The sequence below is a fragment of the Acyrthosiphon pisum genome, chromosome A3 (assembly GCF_005508785.2).
Source record: "Acyrthosiphon pisum isolate AL4f chromosome A3, pea_aphid_22Mar2018_4r6ur, whole genome shotgun sequence".
Classification (NCBI taxonomy): domain Eukaryota; kingdom Metazoa; phylum Arthropoda; class Insecta; order Hemiptera; family Aphididae; genus Acyrthosiphon; species Acyrthosiphon pisum.
In genome coordinates this window covers 12,829,191-12,844,791 of record NC_042496.1, presented here as the reverse complement: position 1 = coordinate 12,844,791, position 15,601 = coordinate 12,829,191, and the positions used below count along the sequence as shown (strand labels likewise).

General features: G+C 28.1%; 1 long non-coding RNA gene across 1 annotated transcript; it reads right to left on the bottom strand.

Moving 5' to 3' along the window:
• Window positions 1-763: 763 nt before the first annotated feature.
• LOC100573440 lies at window positions 764-15,221 on the bottom strand. Its single transcript, XR_118991.4, has 2 exons — window positions 15,064-15,221; window positions 764-3,577 (listed from the first exon to the last, which is right to left on the bottom strand). It is a non-coding gene; the product is annotated as an uncharacterized LOC100573440 (long non-coding RNA).
• Window positions 15,222-15,601: the final 380 nt, after the last annotated feature.

The following is a 15,601-nucleotide window of genomic DNA, read 5'->3' as shown; positions in this document are numbered from 1 at the left end:
TATTTGGAACTTTTTTCTTTTAAGGTGTTTCACAAAGTGGTATCTTACTATCTTATTATTTAATCAAAAAATAGAAACTAATGAATACATTAGAATCATAATTATTATTATAATATAAAACAAAGTCCTAACTATATTTATAACAAAATATTAAAAATAATAATTTCGAATGGCAGTGGGCTGAATTATACCACTAATACCATATTTTCGAATTTCTTAATTTTGCTATGTTGTGACGGCTGATGGTTTATTGCATTTAAATAGAGACCAAAAAAAAAATTAAATGGTTTTAAGAGGTTGCATACCATTTTGTTCCTTAGTCCTCACGATATGTGTACTATTACTACAGTGTACAATGTGTTCAATGCTCTTCACCTATCTGTAAGCAGTATAGCAGTGTATACCTATACATATTATATATATTATATTAACTGCATAACATAATTGTATTTAACTAAAAACAACAAGCAATATGCAGCCCACCTAACAAAATTATTAATTTAAAATAATCTATAAGCAGCTTATATTTAAATAAATAAGAAATGTTTTTTGGAGGGGTCTGAATCGTAGTCAGGGGGGGGGGCTAAATCCCCTCCCCTCTACTATAATTGCGCCTCTATACTTGGGCCCTATTTATTGGTCGCACACCCACCAATATGTACCAAGTTGCGGCACTGATTATGTTAATCAAATAAAATATAACTTAACCAGTAACCTGGTATAGTTTATTCTATTATATTAATATGAATTAACGCATTTGGTATACTATTAATATACTGTATTGCTGTGAACAGTACTTGTTTTATTTTTTACATGTGTTCTACGTATTTTGAATTACTACATTGTTCAATAGATGTATAATTGTTATTGAATATTGATTAGGTAATTAAAAACGACCTTAGTATTCTCACTAGAAAATATCTACACATCATCGCGCCACACCATTATACAATTATTATACATTATACAAAACATAATATTATATAATATAAACCATGTAGGTATCTATGATCTATCTAAATTATTTCGTGTAAATCAAGGTAGTAGGTATACAAACATAGAAAAGAAATTTGTGATTTTCATATATTTTAATAATTATAATAATAATAAATTGTAAAAATTTACTTACAACAATCCATATGATAAACAATGTTTAAGAAACACTCTACAAAATGTCTTTTAAAAATATAAAACGTCACATAAACTAGTATACATTAAAACGTAAAAATGTATTACCAATATTAGCAAATATTATAATTTATAATTATAACAATAATTACTTATTCCTTTAAGTTAGTTATGAGATATACAAATCAACAGTCGTAAATCGAGGCAAGTATTAGGTAGTAATAAACAAATTTGGTATTTGGTACGCGTTTTTGGTATTATTGTTAAGGTTGTAATTATAATTTGCTCGTCTAAAACGACGATAGTAGTAAACAGTATTGGTCTGTACATAATTTATCACGAGATAAAGAATATAATATTAACAAATTTTAAAACTAACGGAGAAGCATGTGGGAATTTACTAACGAAATCAAAGTATTGGTTTATTATTGAGTACCTGCAATGCGCAACATTCCCTACTACGTATCGAAGTTAAACAACGTGCTTATTTAAAATAATATGAGTAAAATGTCTTATAATTTAGTAAGTTCAAATAACGAATTATGATTAATTAAATTGATAACAATATAATAATATGATAAACAACTAATAAATCCAAACTTTCAAATTACGGAAAACACTTATCTTTTTATGCTAATAAGTAACCCAGGTTGCATAAAAAATCTATTAAATTAATCACTAAACTTTAATAAACCAATCGCTGGTCACTAAAGCAGTATAGGGGATCTTTAGCTCACTATCGATCCATTAAACGTTTAATGATTGTTTATGCAACCCGGCATAATATTATAAAAGAAGTAAAATTTTTAACGTGTACACTAACAATTACGGGTAACGGTTGCATATTTTTAATTTTATTGCTACAATAGGAGCACACAACAACTTTAAACAGTAGTCTAATTTTACAATTTTATATCTATATTCTATGGTATAAGTATCTATGATTAGTAATTGCACAGTACAGTTATATGGTACGTCCCTGTCATTACAATATTGCCTATAATAATAATCATTATTGTTGTTTAATTATCCAATAAAATTACGTACTGTTGTAGGGATTACAAAGGGGCGAACAAAATGTCACAAATGTTAATGTTATTTTTACTTGTGACAATTTAAGTCATACTCTTTTATTCATCCGAATTCTAGACATTAATGTATTCATCTATGATTGTTACGTTTCGTATGGGTTATAGAATGTTCAATAATTTAACCGACTCGTCGTACTATTGTTGATTCGATAGATTTATTGGAAATAAATAGGAATTGTTGGTACATTTTGATTTCATTTATAACAATTAAATACTTTGGCCTTACTCATATTATTTCATTTTTTCAAACAAATGTATTTTATCTCGAATATTCCTATGCTTTATATATTTTGCTGTCAACACGTATAGCGCGTCTATACGTAGCAAGTCTTTATTCAAAACATTAATGCTAGATTTAAAGAGAAAATAATTATTTTCTCTACTTGGCAAAGGCTTTTTAGTTTTAAACTATATTATTACAAGATTAACCCAGAAATATAGACGATCAGATGTTTCTTAATAGTTGTGTACATATTATAAATACATTTACACATTACAACAGTTACACATTTACAATCAATGAATTGAATTTCGGACGTTCGATTGAATATAATACTTAACAATTAAAAACAACTAACTTTGGTTAACGCCATATTACAATAATCGATATTATCAAGAAATTCTAAAAAAAAAAAATAATAACACTTACTATATAGTAAAAATCGTTAATTCGAGAGTTAACAAATAAAATTTGTGGCATTATTGTACTAAGTCTACATATTATCATATAGGTACGAGACAATGTGGGTAGGGATCACGATACAATACGCCACGGTGTAGATCATACAATATATAATAATATATTATAAGATAAACTAACCTCTTTAACTTAACGTACATCACACTAAGTCCATATAATAATATATAATATTATATTATGTGTCATTATCGTAGTCTTATATTATTAGTCATATATTATACATACACGTCGATAATAACTACTCCGAACTATAGTGAAAATTATGCGTACATATATAATATATACGACTATATAATTTATTCTAGAATAAAAAGGTTGTCTTTTTGCTGACACGGCGGAAAAAGAGAGAAAGGTAGAGAGTGAAAGAGAGAGAGTAATAATGTTTTAGTGTGAAAATCCGTCGTCGCATTTTTCTAACATCCAGTCTGCAGCAGGAGCTTGGAAAATCTCCACACTCTCGTCCAAGCCATAGTCCCGCTGGCGATCACCGGGTTGTCCCTCAGAGCGCACTGCCATTTTCCCTGGACGGACTGTGCAGCGGTGGGCTGCGAGTTGTGTGTGGGAGTCGGCTGTACGCTCGGCAAACGGACTGGAGACGCGGTCGAGTTGGTGATGGCTGGCTTTTGTGGTGAAGCTGCGGGTGATGTCATGATTACGTCTAAAATAGTAAAAATAATTTAATTAATTAATTAACATCTAGGCGAAATCGTTTCCAACCAATACATTCGTGGCGATTGGTGTAATGACTGTGATTACCGTTTTTTAAATTTTAAATTCTATACAATATATTTTATACCATAAATCATTAAGAATATTTCACATACTTATCGACACATGTAATTAATCATCTTATCAATTACTGTGACAAAGACAACACACAATATTGCAAGACACGCCATAGGTATTGCGAATCTTATATTAAAGTAGTGGTAGATATTATAAAATAGGAGCATTATAAAAATATGTATACTAATTTTACTAGGTATCGTAAACAACAAAACCGCCAACATTTTTCACGTGATACGAATAGGTTTTACAATATTATTGTAATCTTATTGACTTCCATCGTTATTATTAATATTATAATTATTATATAGGTGCATATTATGTATGAGTTTCCTCTCAAGTATTCTGTTTTTTTAGATATATCATAAATAATTCATATAATCGATTTTTTTTTTTTATTTTAATAAAAAAATACAAATCCCACCGGTACAGAATTCCTCTTGGGATAGAGGGCTATACCGTTATGAATAACATTACAAAAAGGTATTTTTATTTATTTAAAAAATTTTAAATAGCAATATTTACGATGCATTTTAACATGTTAATATACAGCATAATATAATATTCTTAAAACGTTAACTATGTAACATTTTTTTTTTATATAAAATGTATAATATAGATACTTCATACCAAAAATAAAATATATCATCAAAAAAATGAATGTTCAACAAATTTAATCTGAATAACGTGTTAACGTCTCTATTCACAACTATTATATAGCATAATAATTATTTATCTCATGTTAATTATGTTGCCGTACAATGCAAGTGCTTATAAGGACTACAAAACGTACATTTAATCAATATCTCATGCAGTATGTTTAAAATTAATATACTTTTTAAAAATTAAATTTAAATTACTATAAATGGCCAATTTGGCTTTTTCTGTAGCCAGTTATTTTACACGACTATGCTGTCACAGTGTCACCTTTTTGATATCACTATGAAATGTGCTATATTTTATGTAATGGATTTCCTTATTCTTCAGAACTATTGTTAACTCGCCGTTTATTATAATTACGTTCCAATATTTAATACTTTTAACTAGTTTTAAGCTATTTATTTCAAAATCACATAAGGGAAAGTCAGAAAAAAATGTAATAAAACAATAACTATAAAATAGTATTAATAATATTTCTATAAAAAATGGTGTACATTTTTAAACCTCAGGGTAAACCGCTAGTAGTTATTCTCATATTTTAAGTTACACAAATTGCAATACTGATAATATCAATTGTTAATTACAAAGTAAATTGGATATACTTTATAATATTTACACTTTACAGGTACGTTTTAGTTTAAAATAAGGAACGTGAATAGTAAACCATAAAATAAGTTGTATGATTTTCGTTTATCATTATAATTAATGAATGGACATTATTTTTAATGTTTATGGTTATATAAATTATGGTAACAAATATATGGGTAATAAAAATTAATATATTAAAATATGAATTTGAGAATTTCTTACTTAAATTTTCTACCTACTATCCAATTATAATATATTATCCATAAAAAAATTAATTGGGAAACATTTATACACGCTTAAGCATTGACACATAATTAAATCATAAAATTAATGAACTTGTAATTGAAACAAAAATAGTGAGAAATTAGGACTGTATATTATATTTCACTAATGTAGACGTACAGTCTGCAGATAACGTACAGCGTATCTTTGGTCCCATTTTTTAGACGTGAAATGTCGAAATGCCATTTTTAAAAATAGATACAAAATAAAAGATGCATTCCTTAAAATTCAAATAGCTCTCGTAGACGAATTCACCAAAACATTTACGAGTTGATGGATTTTATATTAACGATACAAAATTCATTTTAAATCAGAATGCAATAAAATGTGATTGTCGTTACATTGGAATTTGTACTTAAAAAATGGTTAACTTGTTATACACATAATATGATAATAGCTAATAATGTTAGAAGTTTTTTTGACAAATCTTTGCCAACGAGTATCAATTAATCACATACCTGTTTAGTGGGAATAAAATTCTTAAACTTGGTGTCTCTCAAGGAACTATCTTAGTGTTAGGGCAATTTTTTACTATTGTTCATATAAATGATATATTAAATATGGAATGTGAAGGTTTGATAATCTATTTTACAAATGATACACTATTATTTTAATATCTGAACTTGAAAAATCAAAACATTCCTTCAAAGGAAATCAAACTAAGGTTCGTATTAAATATCAATGAATGGTTCCTCTCAAAATCTACTTCTATCTCGAAAAACAAAGGTATTGAATGCAATGAATTAATAAAAATCCATGATAAAAATTAATATACCTAGGTAATATAAGATATATTTTTGACAGATCTACAAATAACTGTAATTCTACTTGTAGTAAGTGTATAAAGTCTTAATTTTGTTAATAGATCTGTCTTGTCAATTTGTCATAGAATAAATTGTGAAATAATTAATAAATATCATATGTGTTTAAACATCAATCGCTATGCATAATTTATCTCCAGGCCTCCAGCAATATGGATAAGGATTCAACGTAATTCTGAATTCTTAAAATTACTTGTGATATTATATGTGTATATTAATTATCCTTTGTTATAATTTAATACCAAACACAATTTTTTTTTTCTTCAATATATACATGAACGTAATTACATTATAATAATTAATTATTTGGAACTATTGTCTCCGACTCAAGCGTATGGAGGCAAATTATTTTATTTTTCTACTTACATACATTAGTTGTGTAATTATGTAAATAGGTTATGAATAAATAAATAAATAAATAAATATTCTTTTTACTTCACAAATATTGAAAAGTATCATTGCGTTAATAATATTTTTACTCTATGGACTCATCTTATAGTATTATAGTAGATATGTAAAAAACAGATAGAGATCACACATTATAGTTGAAATTCCAAAGAATGATTCCAAAAAAATGAAGAAATTGACACATGGCAATCGACTGTACAAACAATGTATTATAATATTGATTAATAAAAACTAATAATTTGTATTAAATTGTTAAGATAAATTATTGATATTTAAATTTTATTATATATTAATTATCTTCAACATAAAATCTAAGTTCTTTGCCAAATAAATGTAAGTAATAACAAAAATGATGATAACAATTAATTTTGTATCTTTATTATATATTATCTACATTAAAACTCGGTGTGATGAAAGACAAATCATAAACAGTTGTATGTCTAATAAACCTAACCATTTCGTATACATTTCACAGCCTCACTAACCGTCGACATTGATGGATCATTCCGAAGATTCATAGTTTAAAACGTGAATTGTATATAATACACACGAATTCGTACAATAGAAGCACGATGATGGATGGACACTGCTATATTATAGTTGTCCATGATAGGTAATATAACCATACAAAATCGATATAAGGTTATTTCTTGTTTTGAATATTTAAATATTTACAATTATTTATTTCACAAAATCACAAAATTTGTCTTATATTCTTGTTACAAAAAAATAGAAGTAGAAAGTACCCCAATTGCATTTATTCACAAAAAACATTGATTTTAAAAAGACGAATGACTTATATAATAACTTAATGTATTGCTTAATATCTGCAAGATAGTGAATTGATTTACTTTATGATTATTACCTATATTATGTTTTTTATATTAAGAATTTAAATATCGTATACATAGTTAAAACTACCCTTAATATGGTCCGCAGAGCTTTTTTAAATATTGTTCATATAATTTTTCTGTTATCATAATAATATGAATGTATTTTGTGTGCATCAAGGTAGGTACAGTCATACAGATTTTTTATTTTCTAAATCAAATTCTAATTTAAAAAATGATTAATACATTTTTGAATTTCCAGCGTCTGATAGTAATCTTTTCAATGTAATATAAAAGTACGAAGCGCTTCAGAATTATTAAGTAACTGGAAATGTTTACATTTTAATTAAATTTAAGGTTAACATTGTGTGAATATTTATTATATCTGAAACCCCAATAAATATTCAAGCACTTGATTAATTGTAACTATTGTATTTAACCTGCCCCGAAAAAAAATTAAACATTTATTGCATTTTACAGATCGTGTAAACAAGTAAATGAATTATTATTAAAAATATACCGAGTACAACGACCCTCGTTTTTTTTAATGCGTAGAATATATAACAATATTTGGCATCTATATCACATTTACACGTGTCAAAGGTTTACGCGTAGTTGAAAAAAATATAGGAAATCCATAATTAAGCTTTTACAGTTTAGTTATAATTATTAAGTCGAGATACTATTTACTTATTTGAAATAACAACAAATGACAATAATTTATTAATAACCACAAACGGAATGAAAATTAAGTATAACATTTAAGTAACAAATATTATTTTAATAGAAATTATGGTGTCTAGATATTCTAAAATTATTATTAAACCATATTGTACTAACTATTAGACTATCCTTAATCACACGGAGTAAAGAAAATAAACAAATGATATTTCAAACATAAGAAAGAAAATTAATTAAAGAGTAAAATAATATATTTATGCGTTCTATAAAAACACACATAATTGTTGTCTCAGTATTAACATCGTAAGGACTTTTACAATGAATGTTATTTATCAAGTGTTACTCGTTACTTTTCTAAGTAGGTATAATTCAACACTCGAACAATAATTATATAATTTATGTGTTAAGACTTAAGAACTCGTATAGGTACATCAAGAATGTTATAATATTGTCGTAGTAATAATTGTATAGTAATATTATGTTGGTGGGTTACAATTTAGTGTGCTAGTCAGTAAGTGAACCACAAAAGCTTTTTGACCTGCATAAAGTGAAGAAACATTAATTGGATTATATTGATTTAATTAAGTAATACCTACACTACTATAATATAATACAATGATGAGAAAAATCACACTAAAAATTAAATTAAAAGTTAATTTAAAAGAATTTAACAACTTCTTAACCAACCTTAAACTGAAAATAATGTTGAAAGTTTCATTTTAAATATTAGATGAAATCTCAAAATAACGAGCAGCTTTAAATAATCAAAATGTAGTTAGTTATATCTAAAAATTAAGTTAAAGCATATTATATTAACTATTTGGAATTGTCGATTTATAATTATAAGCCCAATGATAAACATCTTAAAGCATTTAAAATAATCAGATAACACAACATTATATTTACCTATTATAGTATTATATTATATTATTATATTATGTAATAAAATAAAGAATTATTAACAGCATAAAATATGTTACCACCAAACTATATTTTTTTTTTTTTCAAAAAATAATAATCACACAAAAAAACAAATTTTTATTTCATTATTGCATTTTGAATATTTTGATTTTTTTTGGTCCGGACCTAAAAGTACTTATTATTGAAAAACAGAAAATGTTGATCGAAAGTGTTCTACAACTTTTAGAAGGTAATAGTAATGTAAATACTGGTGACATAGATTATGTATAGGTAAACAAATTTAAACATAATATTTATCGTCTATTTGCTGGTGCATCAAAATTTAGAATTATTTACATGGTATTATTATTTTAAAGTTATGGCTTTGTGGTTATAACATGTTGTACCTATATGTCTATGGTCTATCACACTATATAAGAACTCACGACGGCACTTGTTTTTTCAAGTGTGAATTATGTATTTGTGTGATATTTCTTTACAAACAATAAGGATATTATATTACTATATACAAATACCTATACAACATCAGACTATAAATTAAAATACAAAACCAACAAAAAGAGACGTAAAATATTAATTGAATTTTTACACCGAAAGTGCTATTATAGTTTCGATTATAGCCGTTATCGTAGTTTTATCGATATACCATATCATTATAGTCTTTAAAACTCTTATAAATCTTTATCAATTAAAACGTCTTATTATTATTAGCAACAGCTTTGGATTATCTTATGAAATAAATAATAAATAAAAAATGTCCAACGACATTGATCAGTGACCACAAGTATTTTTTCCCCACGATTTATGATATTTATACAAACATCGGACGTGGCGGAGCCACAGCTACGTTGTATGTCAATGGCGTGGTTATTATGGTCACAACTGGTAATCATATTAGTTTAAAAGTTGAACAATAGCGAATCATTGGTATACTCAGTTGCAACTTGGTGATTACATGATACCAAAAAAGTAATGTCCAATCACAATACGATTTGATCGACACGATACGATACACGACGAACCCATGAATCCGGCTTTACATTTACAATCATATACAATATATAGTATAAATCTACATACTATAATAGGTACATTAAAAGTATTCGTAAATACACATACGATTAAACCGTTATCGAGTGCTCAGCCATTGACAAACAACCCTATACCTACGTTATATATTATATTAAGTTATTTTTATTATAGTTATTACTGTTATCTATTACACGATATCAAACAAAAAACCACTTAATGTACGCTGCATCTTTAAATATTGTGTCTGGACGATTATTGTTATTTACAGTGCATTCGGGCTTATTGCCAGACAAGGACTGCTGCCGTTGTTTCAATGGAAAGTGTATATATAATAATATTTGATATGGATGTGTTCTTTTTTTGTGGGGTTGACGACCTTTTTTCTTTTAACTCCTACTACGGCGGTTGTCGTGAGGTTATTGTATTTTGGACGATTCCCAAAAATACTGCGCGTCTGCGTCTCTTGCAAATATTATTAATCCTATAATAGTATTTTTTTTTATCTTGACACCTCGATTCGTCGCGAAGTCGACCACTCTGTGAAAAATAACGCTGCAGAACGTTTACGAAAGTTTCCAATGAAACGTTTTAGACGAATGTTGAAATGTCAAAACGCGTGCGCGTGATTCGATTGTTAAACTCAGAATAATAGCGTGGATTTACATCGTGGATTACACGCTGAACAAGATTTCATGAAGGTTTTAAAACCAAATACTTCCAACTAAATTGTATTTTATTATCAGTAGGTATATATTTTATTTTTAGTATAATATTATTATACTAAAAATAAAATATACTATATGAACAAAAAAAAGCAGAAGTGGAATTCGAAATAATTCGTATATACCTAAAATAATATTATTACTAGTTAAAAAAAAATAAGCATATTATGCCTAAATTAAATTATGGCTACATTATAATATATATTAATTATAAATATGTATATGCTGCCATAAAGTGTAATGTAATTGAATCAACTTTGACGTTTGTAACAATTAGTGCAGGGTGCTATTCATACATTATAATTACAACAATCCATCATTTCCATCAAATATAATATAATTAATTATAATTAAGACCAATCGACGAGCAATCTTCGTTCAACGAGAAAGCCTTTTAGTCCGCAGTAACAAAAAAACTACGCATCACCGAACAACCAGAATGGCAGGTACATATAAAAAAATTAATTATTGTTTTCAGAAAGTAAGGTAAGCACATACCTTTGACGTTTAGAAAATATGTAGGTAATAAAACGTTAAAATGCACCAAACACGGTATTAAATAAATAAAATGTATATGAATTTTAAAATATCAAACGCAGAATTTATATAAAAAAAAACACAGGCGGAGAACTGTTTATTATCATTATCATAATTATTTGGTTCTAGTGAGAAAATACCACTGAAAGCATTTTAGGTATACCTACTAGCGATATTTACCTGCACGAAAGAAACGCGTTGTGTGGACAAACACAATACTGCGTTTTCGAATAAGTATTATACGTATATATAATATGATAATATAATAATATATATAATATACTCGTGACTCGTCTATAAAACTTGACGTATTCTCGTGAGTCGCCGCGATTATCCAACTCACCATAAATTAGTATAATAATATTGTGTAATTTTATCAATTTCAAAAAGTTTTTTTTTAATATTATTACTATTATTAATTGTAGTGTCCATATTGAACCGTCCGTTTAAAACCGTATCGAATCAATCGGGTAAAAGGCTGATGCCATAATATTACAGTACATGGTACGCACATGATTAATACGATTACTATAAATTCGGGCGTGTGTGTCACTATGCATATTATGTAACGTTTACAACCGATTTGTATACTTTTATTGTTATACCGGCGGGCTGTGCCTACATTATGATAACAGTGCAATATATGTTACCTATTTGGTATGATATAGAGGTTGACGGTCGTGTGTTCTCGCCGAACTAGAATGCGTTTCGGGAGTAGGTACCTATAACGGGTAACATTTCGACGACACCTACACACGTGTGGCCCGAGTCCCCCGTGTGTCATATACTGATATATCATATAGCTATATATAGGTGCATTGCACCGTGAAAACTCGAACCGCGTGTGTCAAATTGTTTGTGTCGTCGGTAAGACAAAAGTTCAACGTGCGTTTCCGTATAACCGTCCGCGTGTTGTACAATACACGCTATATGTAATACCTAACATAATGTTATATTAGTCACACAGCATAATATAATATATTATTATATTATACAGCAGAAAACATCGTTCGTACAATACTCGTCCAGCGTTCGTGTATGTATAGTATTATGTACAAATACAATACGTATAATGTCATAATGATAGTATTATATTATAGTTATATGTTGTTTCGTACCAATTAGTACCGCTCGTTACCCGACACTTGTTACCAGTTTGTTTTTATTTAATATTATTCTGTTACCATCCATCTGTGTGTTGTAGCGTCATATATACGTATCATGGAAAAACACGCAGCACGTCTTTTCGAGTTTCTTATCCGATTACTGTCGTGTATCGTCGTTGTTCTACCCGAAAAAAATATGTGGAACAAGGTGATAAGGTGACACCCTCACGTTGTGTTTTTTTATTTTATGTCCAAAAACCTATACCATTTTGTTTTCAGATAACCTTATACGGGTGTTATGCAAGACATCCAATATAAAAAATGCACCTATAATTATATATATATATAAATAAATTTGTATAACTATGCGTAAATAATATTTATGTATAGTACACCTCTAATTGCCGTGGAGGTCACCTGAACGTGTAAAATAAGCATTTCTTTTGTGTGACCCAATGCACATTAAAAAGTGCCTACGTATATATTATATAATAAACTGCAGTGACTTCAGCTATAAGATTCGCAGTGTGTTTTATCGACTAGTTGTAAAAATATCGGGGACAATGTTTGCAACATACGTTGTACGGGCCATAAAAACAAACCTGTAAGCAATATGAACTAGCGAAAATAAAATATCGTAACATTATATTCATTATTTCTATTTTACTATTGTATGTCTATTTCTCTAGACTGAGATACATAAAACTCGGTGCTTTATAACTGTTTTTATTTCGTATATATGTTTGTTATACTCTTATTCTTACACTCATCGATAAAAAAAATGTAGTCTTATAGATTACAATACATTATATAAGTATTATTTCTTTTTTTTATATATTCGATTTTACGTTCAAAAGTGTTGAATAGTAAATTTAAAAAAACAATCATAAATTTACTATCAATAACACTACTAAAATTTTAATAGAATTATTATTATAGGATATTCAGAAATAAAATATTTTTTAAATTATGGTGCTATATAGAAAAATATACAATTTATTTCAATCTTTTTTCTTCTTATTTTCTTCATATTAAGTATTTGCTCTGTGTTTTAATTATATATAAAGCAGCCGGCTTATTATTGTTTTAAAATTGTGTAATACCTAATTTTGAAAAAAAACGCTCATCATCTGCATGATGTGCGGATACAATAACAGACAATACTCTATACTGTAATGTCAAGTGCCAATAGTAAACTAACATTTTAATAATATAATAAATCGACTTAGGTACATTCATGGTGTACATGAAATTATTAAGCGAATCAACGTTTAAAGAATAACGAACGAATAGGAATATCAACATATTTTTATGATTTTTATTTAAGTACCTACTTAACTAATATGCAACTGTAGTATGCATACAATATGTGTCTGATGTTTGAAATTACCTTACATGAATGAATATTTGGACTTTTTGGAAGACATTTCCTTGTAAATACTTGTATGTATGTAATGTATTTTTATCTTTAAAAGTATATTAGGTATAGACTTAAATAACTGAATACGTACGTTTAAATGAATGTATTCATCTATATTCTAATTAATGGAGTTATGAATTGAACTATTTTTATAATAAATCTATGAATCTAGTTTTATTTGTTAAATTAATTATTCCTTAGTCCTTACAGTTAAAAATTGTTTAATTTCCTTAAACATATTTTGCTCTGAGAAAAATGTATTACTACACGGATCAATAAAATCTAAAAATTAAATTCTCTGTTCAATAGAGCATAAATTCCAGAATTCATGGAATTAAATAGGTAACATTGATGGTAATCAAAAAAAAACACAGCTAAATAGCTAAATCATAAGGAAGTTAAGAAAATTTAAAATATATATTATATATATCTACGAATGAACTGCAATAAAAACGTCATCGAAGTGAAGAACTTTAACGATCGAATATAAACATATCAACCTATAATCATATGGAAATAAATATATCACTCAAGAGTCAAAATATATTATAAATATACATATATATCTAATATTATTGTATCTGATAAGTATAATTATAGCCTATAGGTATCTGTATAATCGGTGATTAAAATATTTAAACTGAAAGTAACATTACTTGTTCGCAACAGCATAAGTCCTTTCTATATTATACTCTAGTATCTATTACACTAACCGGTCACTTACGATCGGTAATTGTTTTAAACTATTTACTTTAAACGATTATTAACACACGGTTGTATTATACAATACTCGATTAGAAAATACAAAGAAACTAGTAAAATTAACATAATGTTCAGTAAGGCTATTACGTAAATGGCTCCATTAGGATTGATTTTTAATCCAAAACGGAAAACGTGTAAGACGACACAAGGCCGATTTAACTTTGAACCGAAAACTGTGACCTGGAAAACATACTGCATTTCTGCGGGAAACTTAAAAGATTTCGCAAGTTTCGTCATGTAATATGACAGCACTATTTAATTTAACTGTCGGTACTATAATTATAATGTATTATAAATTATTATAACGTACTGAAATCCAAATTCAAAATCGTATTCAACGATCTAAACTGGATAAGTGCTTGCTGACGAAGTAAAAAGTTACGAAAGTAAAAAATAACAAATCAATACGATTCCCAAAAACAACATTATTCAAACCTACCTCGAAACGCAATCATCAATCATCATCAATAATATCAGAGTACCTATAAACCTATAGAGATCTACTAATACGATCGACTCGCACGTATACGAATTTACGATGTATAATAATATATTGAATTAAGGTATATTTTACATAAACATACTTACTGTGATTGGGTAAGTTACTCGTCGTCGTTGGAAATTGATCGTGTCGGAAACCGCTGACTAAGGTATCGTGAACACAAACGAGCACCGACAGTGGTCGACCGGAGAATGAACGGCGGCGGCGGCGGCAGCTACGTCGGCGACGACACGACGGCGGCAGAGTGCGTATGAGTGTGTGTGTGTGTGTGTGTGTGCGTGTGTGTGTGTGCGGGTCGAGCGTGTGTGCGCGCGTGTGGAAATTCACATAGCTTTGCCGTTTTGTACGCGTGGAGCGATAGCGCCCGGACGGAGAGTCTTGGGTCGTATGAAACCGAAGAAATGTTTAGAATAATATTGGTAACATTATTGTCGCGATCGTTACAATATTATTGTTGATGTGTACGAATACGGACTTAGGGTATACAGCGAGGAGATCGGACCAGATGCGACAGAGGCAGACGGTATAGATCGGCGGTCGCAATGTGGTGCACTGTGGTTACGTGCGTGTATAATAATATAATATTAATATGGAACAGAATTAAATCGTAAACGTTAAATCGCG